The sequence below is a fragment of the Cherax quadricarinatus genome, chromosome 9 (assembly GCF_038502225.1).
Source record: "Cherax quadricarinatus isolate ZL_2023a chromosome 9, ASM3850222v1, whole genome shotgun sequence".
Taxonomy (NCBI): Eukaryota; Metazoa; Arthropoda; class Malacostraca; order Decapoda; family Parastacidae; genus Cherax; species Cherax quadricarinatus.
This window is the reverse complement of record NC_091300.1, coordinates 41,714,391-41,729,573: the sequence shown is the minus strand read 5'-3', so window position 1 is coordinate 41,729,573 and position 15,183 is coordinate 41,714,391.

Sequence of the window (15,183 nt, the reverse complement as noted above, 5' to 3'; positions counted from 1 at the left end):
TGGAGGATAGTCATGTCAACCAGACTGTTGGTGGTAGCCGCATATACATCACATCCCGGCTGATCAGGAACGGACTTGAGACACTTCACGTTACCTCTTCAAAGCAGCCAGAGATCTGCTGCAGTTGTGGATTTTTGAAAAGGCATAAGATAGGGTGGGAAGGTGAGCAGATGTAGAACGGCTGATAATTTAATATATGATGTAACAAGTTGCTAAAAATTTAGTGGCTATAAAAACGTGAAATATAAAGCAAGACTTTATTAAAGACCATGTTTCTCTTACAACTGTTTTTTTTTTTCAATTCTTGGTAGAGGTTAGCCATGACCAAAATGTCTACCTGGAGGGTATTCCGGTGGTCATCGCCCTCGCGACCCGGTCCATGACCATGCCTTCCGATGCATCAGGGCCTGATCAACTAGGTTATCACTGCTAGCCGCACGTAGTCCAATGTACGAACCACAGCCCGGCTGATCTGGCACTGACTTAAGGTATCTGTCCAGCTCCCTCTTGAAGGCAGCCAGGGGTCTATTGGTAATTCCCATTATGGCTCATAGGAGGCTGTTAAACAGTCTTGGGCCCCAGACACTGCTTGTGTTTTCTCTCAATTACTAATGGTGCCCCTACTTTTCCTTGGGGATATGTTGCACCGCCTGCCAGGTCTTTTGCTTTCGTAGGGAGTCATTTCTATGTGTAGATTAGGGACCAGTCCCTCTAGGATTTTCCAGGTGTAGATTATGATGCCTCTCGCCTGCGCTCTAGTGAGTACAAGTCAAGTGCTTCCAAGCGTACCCAGTAGCTAAGGTGTTTCACGGAAGTTATATGTACAGTAAAGGTTCTCTGTACATTCTCTAGATCTGCGATTTCACCAGCCTTGAATGGTGATGTTAATATTCCAGCCTAGAGAGAACAAGTGATTTAAAAATGATCATCATTGGCTTGGCATCTTTTGCTTTGAACGTTCTCGTTATCCATCCTATCATTTTCCTTGCAGATGATATAGTGGACTAAAATTAAAAGACTTAGTATTACGTGTCATTATTCCCTCTTGTCGGCTTGTTACTCCAGACATCAGAAAACAAGAGGAGGCTCGGGAGAAAAGAGGAACGCATGTTGCAGACATCCTTGCCCAGGCAGCTGGTCTCGGTCCAGGCCTCCAGGCTGATGAATCAATGAGTGCTCGCAGCATGTGTTCGACGTAAAGTTCCACAGCCTGGTTGAACAGACAAGCACCAGACGAGCCTGGTTGACCAGATAAGTACCAGACGAGCCTGGTAGACCAGACATGCACTAAATGAGCCTGGTTGACCAGGCAAGCACCAGACGAGCCTGGTTGACCAGGCAAGCACCAGATGAGACTGGCCTATGGCCCGACTCCGGGAGTAGAAAAAATGTCGGAACTCGTCAAAGGTATATCAAAGGTAAGCCTGTCTAATCAGGGACGGCTTAAAGAATTTATCAAGCAGCAGGACCGGAAGCTACGACTTTGTTATTAACATTGGAACTGGGTGAGTGTACACACGTTAACACCTTAGCTCATTTCATTGTTCATCCCTTCTAAGGTGTACCTAGGCGCCCCTTGTTGTATTTGTTTACTGCTAGGCGAATAGGAGCAACGAGTGGAAGATAAATTAAACAAATGCGCAGCACCAGGGTGTCTTCACTGTGGAATCGTCTCGCCGCACAGTGGCTTCATCAGTCCAGTACAAAGAATAGTGAAGATCAGAATTATTATTATTATTATTATAATCAAAAAGAAGCGCTAAGCCACAAGGACTATACAGGTGAAGATCAGAAGAAGATTTAGGTAATCAGCCTGGAGTCGATCACATCGACTCCAGGCTGAGGAACTGATACCTCAGTCTCCTTCTGATCTTCACTATTCGTCTTGGCATTGGACTGATGAAGTCACTGTGTGGCGAGACGTGTCCACAATAAAGATACCCAAGTGTTGCACATGTGTCTAATTTATCAACTTGTCGGTTCTCTGAACCATTTATCTACATTCTTGAGTGAAAGAAGATTTGCGTATTGTCTTGACTCGCACTGCATCATCTTTCCTGGCAAAGATTTGAAAGCATCAAGTTAAGGGGCTGAGCCAGGAGTTATGACTCTGGCCCTGGCAAGCACAAGATTTTACCTCTGGTTGACGTGCGCGTCTTCACTTGTATGTTCTCTCGCTGCCACTTCTCTTAATCGCAGATATCATTTCATTGCTTCAGAGATAGTCAGATGGGTGACTGTTGAAGACACCATAAACAGTGTGTATAAATGGTTTAGAAAGCCGACAAGTTGATAAACGAGATACTTATGCAACACTTGCGAATGTGATAAATGGTTTAAAAAAACCCGACAAGTTGAAGATTGAGACACTTATGCAACATATGGGAATCTTTATCGAGGAAGACGTTTCACCACACAGTGGCTTCATCAGTCTAGTACAAAGTAGAAAGGTGTAAGGAGAGAAGGAGTTTGAGGTAATCAGTCCCTCAACCTGGAGTCGATGTGTTCAGTCTTTCAATTTTGTAGAATATACAGCATAGGGCCGTAGACGTGGCTTATATACTGTAGTCAGGTGAGGCGAAGCAGGAGGAGACGGGGTCATAGTGGTACCATCCACTAGTCGAAGTAGGTCTTCGTCCAGGCTGAGGGACTGATTACCTCAAACTCCTCCTCTCCTTACACCTTTCTACTTTGTATTGGACTGATGAAGCCACTGTGTGGCGAAACGTTTTCCCCAATAAAGATTCCCATATGCTGCATAAGTGTCTCAATCTTTAACATTTGGGAATGTTTATTCAGGAAACGTTTCGTCAAGCAGTGTCTTCTCTACTTCACTGCTCCACATCATCTGTCATCAGTATATAAGCTCCGTCTCCGCGAATATGCTGACTGTACTTTTGTCAAGACTGATGGACTGAACACATCAACTCTAGGCTGAGGGGACTGATTACCTCAAACTCCTCATCTTCCACCTTCCTCATTGGACTGAAGAAGCCACTGCGTGGCGAAACGTTTCCAGAATAAAGATTCCCAGGTGTTGCACAAGCGTCTCGTTTATGACCATAAGCAGTGAAAATGTGACATATATATTCCAGCGCACTGTTACAAATGGTTATTTTTTTATGGATAGAGAATAACCTAAACTAACTTAACCGAGAAACAGCTGTAAACTATACGTGAGAATGTCACTTACATGCTCGGAGGATGACTTCCTTGATCATGAGAATATGAAAGTGCCAAGTGTGTGTATGATAGTGAAGGGACCAGGGGGACGGGGTATACCTGTTTGATATGCATCGGTGTTTTCCAGCGTCCCAGGCTGGTAATGAAAGTATAATGGTTTCCCAAGTGAGACGCTGCTACGCTAATGCTGGTGGTGCTGTTGATGATGCTGGTGGTCGTAGGGTGGTGGTGGTGCTGTTGTTGGTGGTGTTGATGATGCTGGTGGTCGTAGGGTGGTGGTGGTGCTGTTGTTGGTGGTGTTGATGATGCTGGTGGTCGTAGGGTGGTGGTGGTGGAGCTGTTGTTGGTGGTGTTGATGCTGGTGGTGGTGTTGACGATGTTGGTGGTCGTAGGGTGGTGGTGGTGCTGTTGTTGGTGGTGTTGATGATGCTGGTGGTCGTAGGGTGGAGGTGGTGGAGCTGTTGTTGGTGGTGTTGATGCTGGTGGTGGTCGTAGGGTGGTGGTGGTGCTGTTGTTGGTGGTGTTGATGCTGGTGGTCGTAGGGTGGTGGTGGTGCTGTTGTTGGTGGTGGTGATGATGCTGGTGGTCGTAGGGTGGTGGTGGTGGAGCTGTTGTTGGTGGTGTTGATGCTGGTGGTCGTCGTAGGGTAGTGGTGGTGCTGTTGTTGGTGGTGTTGATGATGCTGGTGGTCGTAGGGTGGTGGTGGTGCTGTTGTTAGTGGTGTGGATGATGCTGGTGGTGTTGACGATGTTGGTGGTCGTAGGGTGGTGGTGGTGCTGTTGTTGGTGGTGTTGATGATGCTGGTGGTCGTAGGGTGGTGGTGGTGCTGTTGTTGGTGTTGATGATGCTGGTGGTGGTGTTGACGATGTTGGTGGTCGTAGGGTGGTGGTGGTGCTGTTGTTGGTGTTGATGCTGGTGGTCGTAGGGTGGTGGTGGTGGAGCTGTTGTTGGTGGTGTTGATGCTGGTGGTGGTGTTGACGATGTTGGTGGTCGTAGGGTGGTGGTGGTGCTGTTGTTGGTGGTGTTGATGATGCTGGTGGTGGTGTTGATGATGCTGGTGGTGCTGTTGATGATGATGCTGGTGGTGTTGATGATGCTGGTGGTAGTGTGGATGATGCTGGTGGTGGTAGGGTGGTGGTGGTGGTGCTGTTGCTGTTGGTAGTGATGGTGGTGTTGATGCTGGTGGTAGTGTTGATGATGTCGATGGTGGTGGTGGTGGTAGTACTGTTGATGACGCTGGTGGGTGTAGGGTGCTGCTGCTGCTGCTGCTGCTGCTGCTGCTGCTGCACTGCCGCTTCCATCTCCGTGTCTCTTCCATCCCCTTTGAAAAATTCATTTTAACGTTGTTTCTGCTGGGTATATGTAAAAATTATGCATAATAAAAAATTTATGCCCAGGTGTTTTTTTATGATTATGTATACCTGTAGTCAGCAACAGCCTGGTTGACCAGCCACCGTAGCAGGCTGGTAGACGGCAACCACCGAAGGGAGATACTACTGTCCTGTCATCCAGGTAGTAGGTAGATGACAACTGTCCTTGTCATTCAGGGAGGTACTGCCTTCCTGTCATGTAAGTAATGGGTTTGTAGACGACAGCTGCCCCTGTCGTCCAGGTTGTAGGTTGGTCGACAAGAACCAACCAAAGTGGCACTACCGACATGTCACAGGAGTGTGAGAACAGAAACCTGTTAGTTTCTTGTACTGTCAGAATTGCTGATCTTTTCTGTGTCTTGATCAAGGAAGATGACAGGTAAATCTTACAAATTTTGACTTACATTCAGTGCACATATACCTTTAGGTAAATAAGTGTGTCTTAATAGTTCATCATATTATAAGATTTCCTTTCCAGCCTGAGAGACTGCCGTGGCAGAGATAAACAGACTCACTAATAGATGTCATCAGTGATGCAAAGCCTCACGATAGTCTTCTAGCAGATGTCAGTAGTAATACATAGCTTCATGCTGGGCTTCTAGAACTGTTTAAACCGGTGACAGGCTCGCCACAGGCACAGATGTATGTTAGGTGGTGAATGTAAAGCTAATCTTGACCCAGGCAGTTTTTATTGGATTAACTCTGAAAGACACGTGCCTCGGCTCTCGGCTGTACCCAGGATTGGAACCTGGGATTCATCCCTAAATTAGCACTGTTGGTTCGTTTACCCAGATTAGAGTATTGTAGTATTATTTACGTCTTTTAAGGAAGGGGAAAAACAAATTTGGATAATATTCAGGGAACTTTTACTTGTTGCATATATTCAAACACGTAAATTATTGAGGATTCATAAATTTCTACAAACTGTACTCTCTGGAACTTAAGAGAGAAAGATACATTATGATTTATATCTGAAAACTACTCGAAGGAATAGTCCCATGTCTGCACATTGAAATCCCTAAAGAAACTAGCCCTAAATCTGCAAACGGAAATCGCTCCCTACGAAAGGAAAAGACTCGGCAGGCGGTGCAACATCCCTTCCCCCCAAATGAAAAGCAGGAGCCCCATGAGTACGCTAGGAGTTAACACAGTAAATGTCAGGGACTCAAAATTCTTCACCTGCCTACCAGCATACATAAGAGGGATTACCAATAGACCCCTGGCTGTCTTCAAGAGGGAGCTGGGCAGAGACCCAAAGTCAGCACCTGACCAGCCGGGCTGTGGTTCATACGTCGGTTTGCGTGCGGCCAGCAGTAACAGCCTTGTTGATCATCCCTTGATCCACCGCGAGGCCTAATATGATATGGATCGGGTCGCGGGGCGTTGACCCCCGAAACACCCCCCCAGGTATACGAAAGCAAGAGGCTCGGAAGACTGCAAAATACCCCTAATGAAAATCAGGGGTGCATTAATTAAACGAACAGACCAAGACTTTTCATTAGGACGATGACTCTTCCGCCCAGGATCATAACAGGGAGACAACTCTCTCTCTCCCCTGCCCCTTTTCCTGTACCGTTTGCCCTTTATCCTCCCCTTCGTTGTCACAGGAATGATACAGATATGTCTCCTCTCCTCTCCTCTCTCCCACTGTTGCCTTGACGGAGTTATATTGAGGTCTCACCCTCCAGGCGGCTGCAGGGTGTGCACTTTGTATGTGCATATTCCTGTCTTCCCTTCATAATGCAGCTTCAGTAGTTGTGTGTGTGTGTGTGTGTGTGTGTGTGTGTGTGTGTGTGTGTGTGTGTGTGTGTGTGTGTGTGTGTGTTGTATTTGAGTTTGTATTTGTGTACTCTTTTGTTGCTCAAGCCACAGTCCTACGAGAGAGTCCCGTGTCAACCTGACAAGGATCACCTCCCGTGTCAGTCTGACACGGATCACCTCTCGTGTCAACCTGACAAGGATCACCTCCCGTGTCAGTCTGACACGGATCACCTCCCGTGTCAGTCTGACACGGATCACCTCCCGTGTCAACCTGACAAGGATCACCTCCCGTGTCAACCTGACACGGATCACCTCCCGTGTCAACCTGACAAGGATCACCTCCCGTGTCAACCTGACAAGGATCAACTCCCGTGTCAACCTGACAAGGATCACCTCCCGTGTCAACCTGACAAGGATCACCTCCCGTGTCAACCTGACAGGAATCACCTCCCGTGTCAACCTGACAAGGATCACCTCCCGTGTCAACCTGACAAGGATCACCTCCCGTGTCAACCTGACAGGGATCACCTCCCGTGTCAACCTGACAAGGATCACCTCCCGTGTCAACCTGACAAGGATCACCTCCCGTGTCAACCTGACAGGGATCACCTCCCGTGTCAGCCTGACAAGGATCACCTCCCGTGTCAACCTGGCAAGGATCACCTCCCGTGTCAACCTGACAAGGATCACCTCCCGTGTCAACCTGACAAGGATCACCTCCCGTGTCAACCTGACAAGAATCACCTCCCGTGTCAGTCTGACACGGATCACCTCTCGTGTCAACCTGACAAGGATCACCTCCCGTGTCAACCTGACAAGGATCACCTCCCGTGTCAACCTGACAAGGATCACCTCCCGTGTCAACCTGACAAGGATCACCTCCCGTGTCAACCTGACAAGGATCACTTCCCGTGTCAACCTGACAAGGATCACCTCCCGTGTCAACCTGACAAGGATCACCTCCCGTGTCAACCTGACAAGGATCACCTCCCGTGTCAACCTGACAAGAATCACCTCCCGTGTCAGTCTGACACGGATCACATCTCGTGTCAACCTGACAAGGATCACCTCCCGTGTCAACCTGACAAGGATCACCTCCCGTGTCAACCTGACAAGGATCACCTCCCGTGTCAACCTGACAAGGATCACTTCCCGTGTCAACCTGACAAGGATCACCTCCCGTGTCAACCTGACAAGGATCACCTCCCGTGTCAACCTGACAAGGATCACCTCCCGTGTCAACCTGACAAGAATCACCTCCCGTGTCAGTCTGACACGGATCACCTCTCGTGTCAACCTGACAAGGATCACCTCCCGTGTCAACCTGACAAGGATCACCTCCCGTGTCAACCTGACAAGGATCACCTCCCGTGTCAACCTGACAAGGATCACCTCCCGTGTCAACCTGACAAGGATCACCTCCCGTGTCAACCTGACAAGGATCACCTCCCGTGTCAACCTGACAAGGATCACTTCCCGTGTCAACCTGACAAGGATCACCTCCCGTGTCAACCTGACAAGGATCACCTCCCGTGTCAACCTGACAAGGATCACCTCCCGTGTCAACCTGACAAGAATCACCTCCCGTGTCAGTCTGACACGGATCACCTCTCGTGTCAACCTGACAAGGATCACCTCCCGTGTCAACCTGACAAGGATCACCTCCCGTGTCAACCTGACAAGGATCACCTCCCGTGTCAACCTGACAAGGATCACCTCCCGTGTCAACCTGACAAGGATCACTTCCCGTGTCAACCTGACAAGGATCACCTCCCGTGTCAACCTGACAAGGATCACCTCCCGTGTCAACCTGACAAGGATCACCTCCCGTGTCAACCTGACAAGGATCACTTCCCGTGTCAACCTGACAAGGATCACCTCCCGTGTCAACCTGACAAGGATCACTTCCCGTGTCAACCTGACAAGGATCACCTCCCGTGTCAACCTGACAAGGATCACCTCCCGTGTCAACCTGACAAGGATCACCTCCCGTGTCAACCTGACAAGGATCACTTCCCGTGTCAACCTGACAAGGATCACCTCCCGTGTCAACCTGACAAGGATCACCTCCCGTGTCAACCTGACAAGGATCACCTCCCGTGTCAACCTGACAGGGATCACCTCCCGTGTCAGCCCGACGCGGATCACCTCCCGTGTCAGCCTGACACTGATCACTTGACAATGACTTATTAATGGTCCAGGTCTGACCGAAACATCGTAACAGGTTTCAGTCTCCTGAGTCCGGGTTGTGTACGTGACAGTATGAGGTGACATGTCACGTGATTTTCCTAACTAGTACATTAACAACTACAGTGTCAGATGTAGTTGTTGTGTTTGTGGACACGTCTGTCTTCTAGTGGAACCTATCCATCCGTCTCCTGGCATAACCTATCCATCCGTCTCCTGACATAACCTATCCATCCGTCTCCTGGCATAACCTATCCATCCGTCTCCTGACATAACCTATCCATCCGTCTCCTGGCATAACCTATCCATCCGTCTCCTGACATAACCTATCCATCCGTCTCCTGGCATAACCTATCCATCCGTCTCCTGGCATAACCTATCCATCCGTCTCCTGACATAACCTATCCATCCGTCTCTTGACATAACCTATCCATCCGTCTCTTGACATAACCTATCCATCCGTCTCCTGACATAACCTATCCATCCGTCTCCTGACATAACCTATCCATCCGTCTCCTGACATAACCTATCCATCCGTCTCCTGACATAACCTATCCATCCGTCTCCTGACATAACCTATCCATCCGTCTCTTGACATAACCTATCCATCCGTCTCTTGACATAACCTATCCATCCGTCTCCTGACATAACCTATCCATCCGTCTCCTGGCATAACCTATCCATCCGTCTCCTGGCATAACCTATCCATCCGTCTCCTGTCTCCTGACATAACCTATCCATCCGTCTCCTGACATAACCTATCCATCCGTCTCCTGACATAACCTATCCATCCGTCTCTTGACATAACCTATCCATCCGTCTCCTGACATAACCTATCCATCCGTCTCCTGGCATAACCTATCCATCCGTCTCCTGGCATAACCTATCCATCCGTCTCCTGACATAACCTATCCATCCGTCTCCTGACATAACCTATCCATCCGTCTCCTGACATAACCTATCCATCCGTCTCCTGGCATAACCTATCCATCCGTCTCCTGGCATAACCTATCCATCCGTCTCCTGACATAACCTATCCATCCGTCTCCTGACATAACCTATCCATCCGTCTCCTGACATAACCTATCCATCCGTCTCCTGGCATAACCTATCCATCCGTCTCCTGGCATAACCTATCCATCCGTCTCCTGACATAACCTATCCATCCGTCTCCTGACATAACCTATCCATCCGTCTCCTGGCATAACCTATCCATCCGTCTCCTGACATAACCTATCCATCCGTCTCCTGGCATAACCTATCCATCCGTCTCCTGACATAACCTATCCATCCGTCTCCTGACATAACCTATCCATCCGTCTCCTGGCATAACCTATCCATCCGTCTCCTGACATAACCTATCCATCCGTCTCCTGACATAACCTATCCATCCGTCTCCTGGCATAACCTATCCATCCGTCTCCTGGCATAACCTATCCATCCGTCTCCTGACATAACCTATCCATCCGTCTCCTGACATAACCTATCCATCCGTCTCCTGACATAACCTATCTATCCATCCGTCTCCTGACATAACCTATCCATCCGTCTCCTGACATAACCTATCCATCCGTCTCCTGACATAACCTATCCATCCGTCTCCTGACATAACCTATCCATCCGTCTCCTGACATAACCTATCCATCCGTCTCCTGACATAACCTATCCATCCGTCTCCTGACATAACCTATCCATCCGTCTCCTGACATAACCTATCCATCCGTCTCCTGACATAACCTATCCATCCGTCTCCTGACATAACCTATCCATCCGTCTCCTGACATAACCTATCCATCCGTCTCCTGACATAACCTATCCATCCGTCTCCTGTCTCTTGACATAACCTATCCATCCGTCTCCTGGCATAACCTATCCATCCGTCTCCTGACATAACCTATCCATCCGTCTCCTGACATAACCTATCCATCCGTCTCCTGACATAACCTATCCATCCGTCTCCTGACATAACCTATCCATCCGTCTCTTGACATAACCTATCCATCCGTCTCCTGACATAACCTATCCATCCGTCTCCTGACATAACCTATCCATCCGTCTCCTGACATAACCTATCCATCCGTCTCCTGACATAACCTATCCATCGTCTATCCATCCGTCTCCTGACATAACCTATCCATCCGTCTCCTGACATAACCTATCCATCCGTCTCCTGACATAACCTATCCATCCGTCTCCTGACATAACCTATCCATCCGTCTCCTGGCATAACCTATCCATCCGTCTCCTGACATAACCTATCCATCCGTCTCCTGGCATAACCTATCCATCCGTCTCCTGGCATAACCTATCCATCCGTCTCCTGGCATAACCTATCCATCCGTCTCCTGGCATAACCTATCCATCCGTCTCCTGGCATAACCTATCCATCCGTCTCCTGGCATAACCTATCCATCCGTCTCCTGGCATAACCTATCCATCCGTCTCCTGGCATAACCTATCCATCCGTCTCCTGGCATAACCTATCCATCCGTCTCCTGGCATAACCTATCCATCCGTCTCCTGGCATAACCTATCCATCCGTCTCCTGGCATAACCTATCCATCCGTCTCCTGGCATAACCTATCCATCCGTCTCCTGGCATAACCTATCCATCCGTCTCCTGGCATAACCTATCCATCCGTCTCCTGGCATAACCTATCCATCCGTCTCCTGGCATAACCTATCCATCCGTCTCCTGGCATAACCTATCCATCCGTCTCCTGACATAACCTATCCATCCGTCTCCTGGCATAACCTATCCATCCGTCTCCTGGCATAACCTATCCATCCGTCTCCTGGCATAACCTATCCATCCGTCTCCTGACATAACCTATCCATCCGTCTCCTGGCATAACCTATCCATCCGTCTCCTGGCATAACCTATCCATCCGTCTCCTGGCATAACCTATCCATCCGTCTCCTGACATAACCTATCCATCCTTCTCCTGGCATAACCTATCCATCCGTCTCCTGGCATAACCTATCCATCCGTCTCCTGGCATAACCTATCCATCCGTCTCCTGACATAACCTATCCATCCGTCTCCTGACATAACTTATCCATCCGTCTCCTGACATAACCTATCCATCCGTCTCCTGACATAACCTATCCATCCGTCTCCTGACATAACTTATCCATCCGTCTCCTGACATAACCTATCCATCCGTCTCCTGACATAACCTATCCATCCGTCTCCTGACATAACCTATCCATCCGTCTCCTGGCATAACCTATCCATCCGTCTCCCGACATAACGTATCCATGCGTCTCCTGACATCGGTGACTGCGGGTAGGCAGGAAACGTTTAACTCTAGATGGTTATCACTGGAGGTGCGAGAAACGCTGTTTGCTGCCTGCAAATATGAAAAAAAAAATTCCGTTATCAACAGATTCTCTCCCCCAAGGGGCTCTTGTTCTAGGGAATTAGATCTGTGTTCCGGTTCCCTGAATTGTGTCTGAATACCTTCCATCCCCCTTCCTTCCAGATGCGCTATATAATCCTACGGGTTTAGCGCTCCCCCATGATAATAACAGATTCTAAATATTCTGTATTACAAACACAAGGGAAGCAGGTTCCGAAGGCCTAATGTCAATAGTAATGAAAAAGCACGGTGCCCCGTGGCCTGGTGGCTGAAGCTCTCGCTTCACACGGCGAAGCGTCTGAGTTTAATGCCCGGCGAGGGTTGAAACATTGGGCGTGTTTCCTTACACCAGTTGTCTGTGTTCCCCATCAGTAAAATAGGTACCTGGGAGTTAGTCGACTGGTGTGGGTCGCATCCTGGGACAAAACTGACGTAATTTGCCCGAGATGCTCTGCATAACAAGCGGCTTTCTATGTAGTAGTATGTTATTGATGTCAGCTATGGTCTGTATACCTTGTATATGTACTTGTAGAAATAAAGATATTAGAGCTAACTTTCAGTGTGACAACATTTCGCTCTACGTGTACTAAACGTCACAATGGAAACTTTCTTTTCCTCATTATTAGGGAAGCAAATACGGCGATCTCACGAGCTTGTGAAATATGAAGTTCAACAGGTTTGTTTGGCTTTCCTCTTGCTGACGAGGGGAATACTCTCGCGGTTTATTTATTTGCTTACCCTATTGACGCTTGGTGTGCGTGTGAGGGTGTGTGGGTTTAGCAATCACTTCCCAGGCAGGTGGCCACTCCGGGAGGGATGAACTATTGTTACCACCAGCTTCCTGGGTTGCCCAACTGACCTCTCCTCAGAGATTGAACAAGATCTTTTCTTCGCCTCATCCGTGGCCTCGAGGGCCTCACTCAACGTCCTACAGCACCTCCTAGGATCTTCCATCACATCCCTACAGATCTTTCTTTTTATTGCCTCTTGCGGCTTGATTATAGTGTAGGGTTGATAAGGCACCTTAGTCTGTTCACTTAGTGCCTCGCATAACCTGCCTTTCCCTCTCTTTCTCTCTCTCTCTCTCTCTCTCTCTCTCTCTCTCTCTCTCTCTCTCTCTCTCTCTCTCATTCATCATTCATTATCGCATTCAGTTTCTCTTGCGCTTGTGGCTGCCTCGTGTGTGTGTGTGTGTGTGTGTGTGTGTGTGTGTGTGTGTGTGTGTGTGTGTGTGTGTACTCACCTAATTGTGGTTGCAGGGGTCGATTCATAGCTCCTGGCCCCGCCTCTTCACTGGTCGCCACTAGGTCCACTCTCTCCCTGCTCCATGAGCTTTATCGTGCCTCTTCTTAGAGCTATGTATGGCACCTACCTTCACTACTTCACTTTCCAGACTATTCCACTTCCTAACAACTCTATGACTGAAGAAATGCTTCCTAATATCCCTGTGGCTCATCTGAATCATCAACTTCCAATTGTGACCCCTTGTTGTTGTGTCCCATCTCTGGAACATCCTGCCTCTGTCCACCTTATCAGTTCCTCTCAGTATTTTATATGTCGTTATAATGTCCCCCCTGTCCCTCCTGTCCTCCAGTGTCGACAGGTTGTTTACGTTTCACATTGAGCCAGTAAAGCTCAAGTCTTGAACATGTACTCATTGGAGCGGAGGAGAGATATATATGATAATATATACCTAGAAAGTACTCGAGGTCCTGGTCCCAAATCTGAAACACGGCTGGAACAAATGTGAAAGCCTTCAAGAGGAAACTGGGTAAATATCTTCTCCAGGTGCCAGTTCAACCAGGCTGTGATGGATATGTGGGGCAACGGGCCTCCAGCAGCAACAGCCTGGTTGACCAGGCAAGCACCAGACGAGCCTGGCCCATGGCCGGGCTCCGAGAGTAGTGAAACTCTTGAAACTCTTGAAAGTATATCAAAGGTAAGGGTAAGGTCGAATTCCCTTAACCTCTACTCGTAGGACATGCCCCTTAACTCCGGGACTAGTCTCGTTGCAAACCTTTGCACTTTCTCTAGTTTCCTGACGTGCTTGGCCAAGTGTGGGTTCCAAACTGGAGCTGCGTACTCCAATATGGGCCTGACGTACACAGTGTACAGGGTCTGGAACCACTCCTTACTGAGATGCCCGAAAGCATATTAATTTGCACTTAGTAGGGCTGAACTCCAGGAGCCAGTTGCTGGACCAGACCTGCAGCCTGTCCAGATCCCTCTGTAGTCCTCCTTTGTCCTCCTCTAACAGAGTTCTCCTCATTAACTTTACATCGTCTGGGACACTTGTGAGTCACTCCCTTCCATCATGGCATTCACATATACCAGGAACAGAGAGACTTTTGATCTGCTGGAGTCCAACCTCCCGGGCTGTGCCGTACCTCAAGGTGTGAACAGAGGGAACCTCTACCACCTCGTCTGCTTCATTTCGGCTTTTTGAGTCATCTTCAGATTAAAGAAATACTTTTTAACGTCTCTATGGCTCCTCTGTGTTTTTATGTTTAATGTGTGTTGCCTTGTTCCTGGTGCTCTTATGAACAGTCTTGTTGCCTCGTTCCTGGTGCTCTTGATGAACAGTCTTGTTGCCTTGTTCCTGGTGCTCTTTTTAACAGTCTTGTTGCCTTGTTCCTGGTGCTCTTTATGAACAGTCTTGTTGCCTTGTTCCTGGTGCTCTTTATGAACAGTCTTGTTGCCTTGTTCCTGGTGCTCTTTATGAACAGTCTTGTTGCCTTGTTCCTGGTGCTCTTTATGAACATTCTTGTTGCCTTGTTCCTGGTGCTCTTTATGAACAGTCTTGTTGCCTTGTTCCTGGTGCTCTTTATGAACATTCTTGTTGCCTTGTTCCTGGTGCTCTTTTTAACAGTCTTGTTGCCTCGTTCCTGGTGCTCTTTATGAACAGTCTTGTTGCCTTGTTCCTGGTGCTCTTTATGAACATTCTTGTTGCCTTGTTCCTGGTGCTCTTTTTAACAGTCTTGTTGCCTTGTTCCTGGTGCTCTTTATGAACAGTCTTGTTACCTTGTTCCTGGTGCTCTTTATGAACAGTCTTGTTACCTTGTTCCTGGTGCTCTTTATGAACATTCTTGTTGCCTTGTTCCTGGTGCTCTTTTTAACAGTCTTGTTGCCTTGTTCCTGGTGCTCTTTATGAACAGTCTTGTTGCCTTGTTCCTGGTGCTCTTTATGAACAGTCTTGTTACCTTGTTCCTGGTGCTCTTTATGAACATTCTTGTTGCCTTGTTCCTGGTGCTCTTTTTAACAGTCTTGTTGCCTTGTTCCTGGTGCTCTTTTTAACAGTCTTGTTGCCTTGTTCCTGGTGC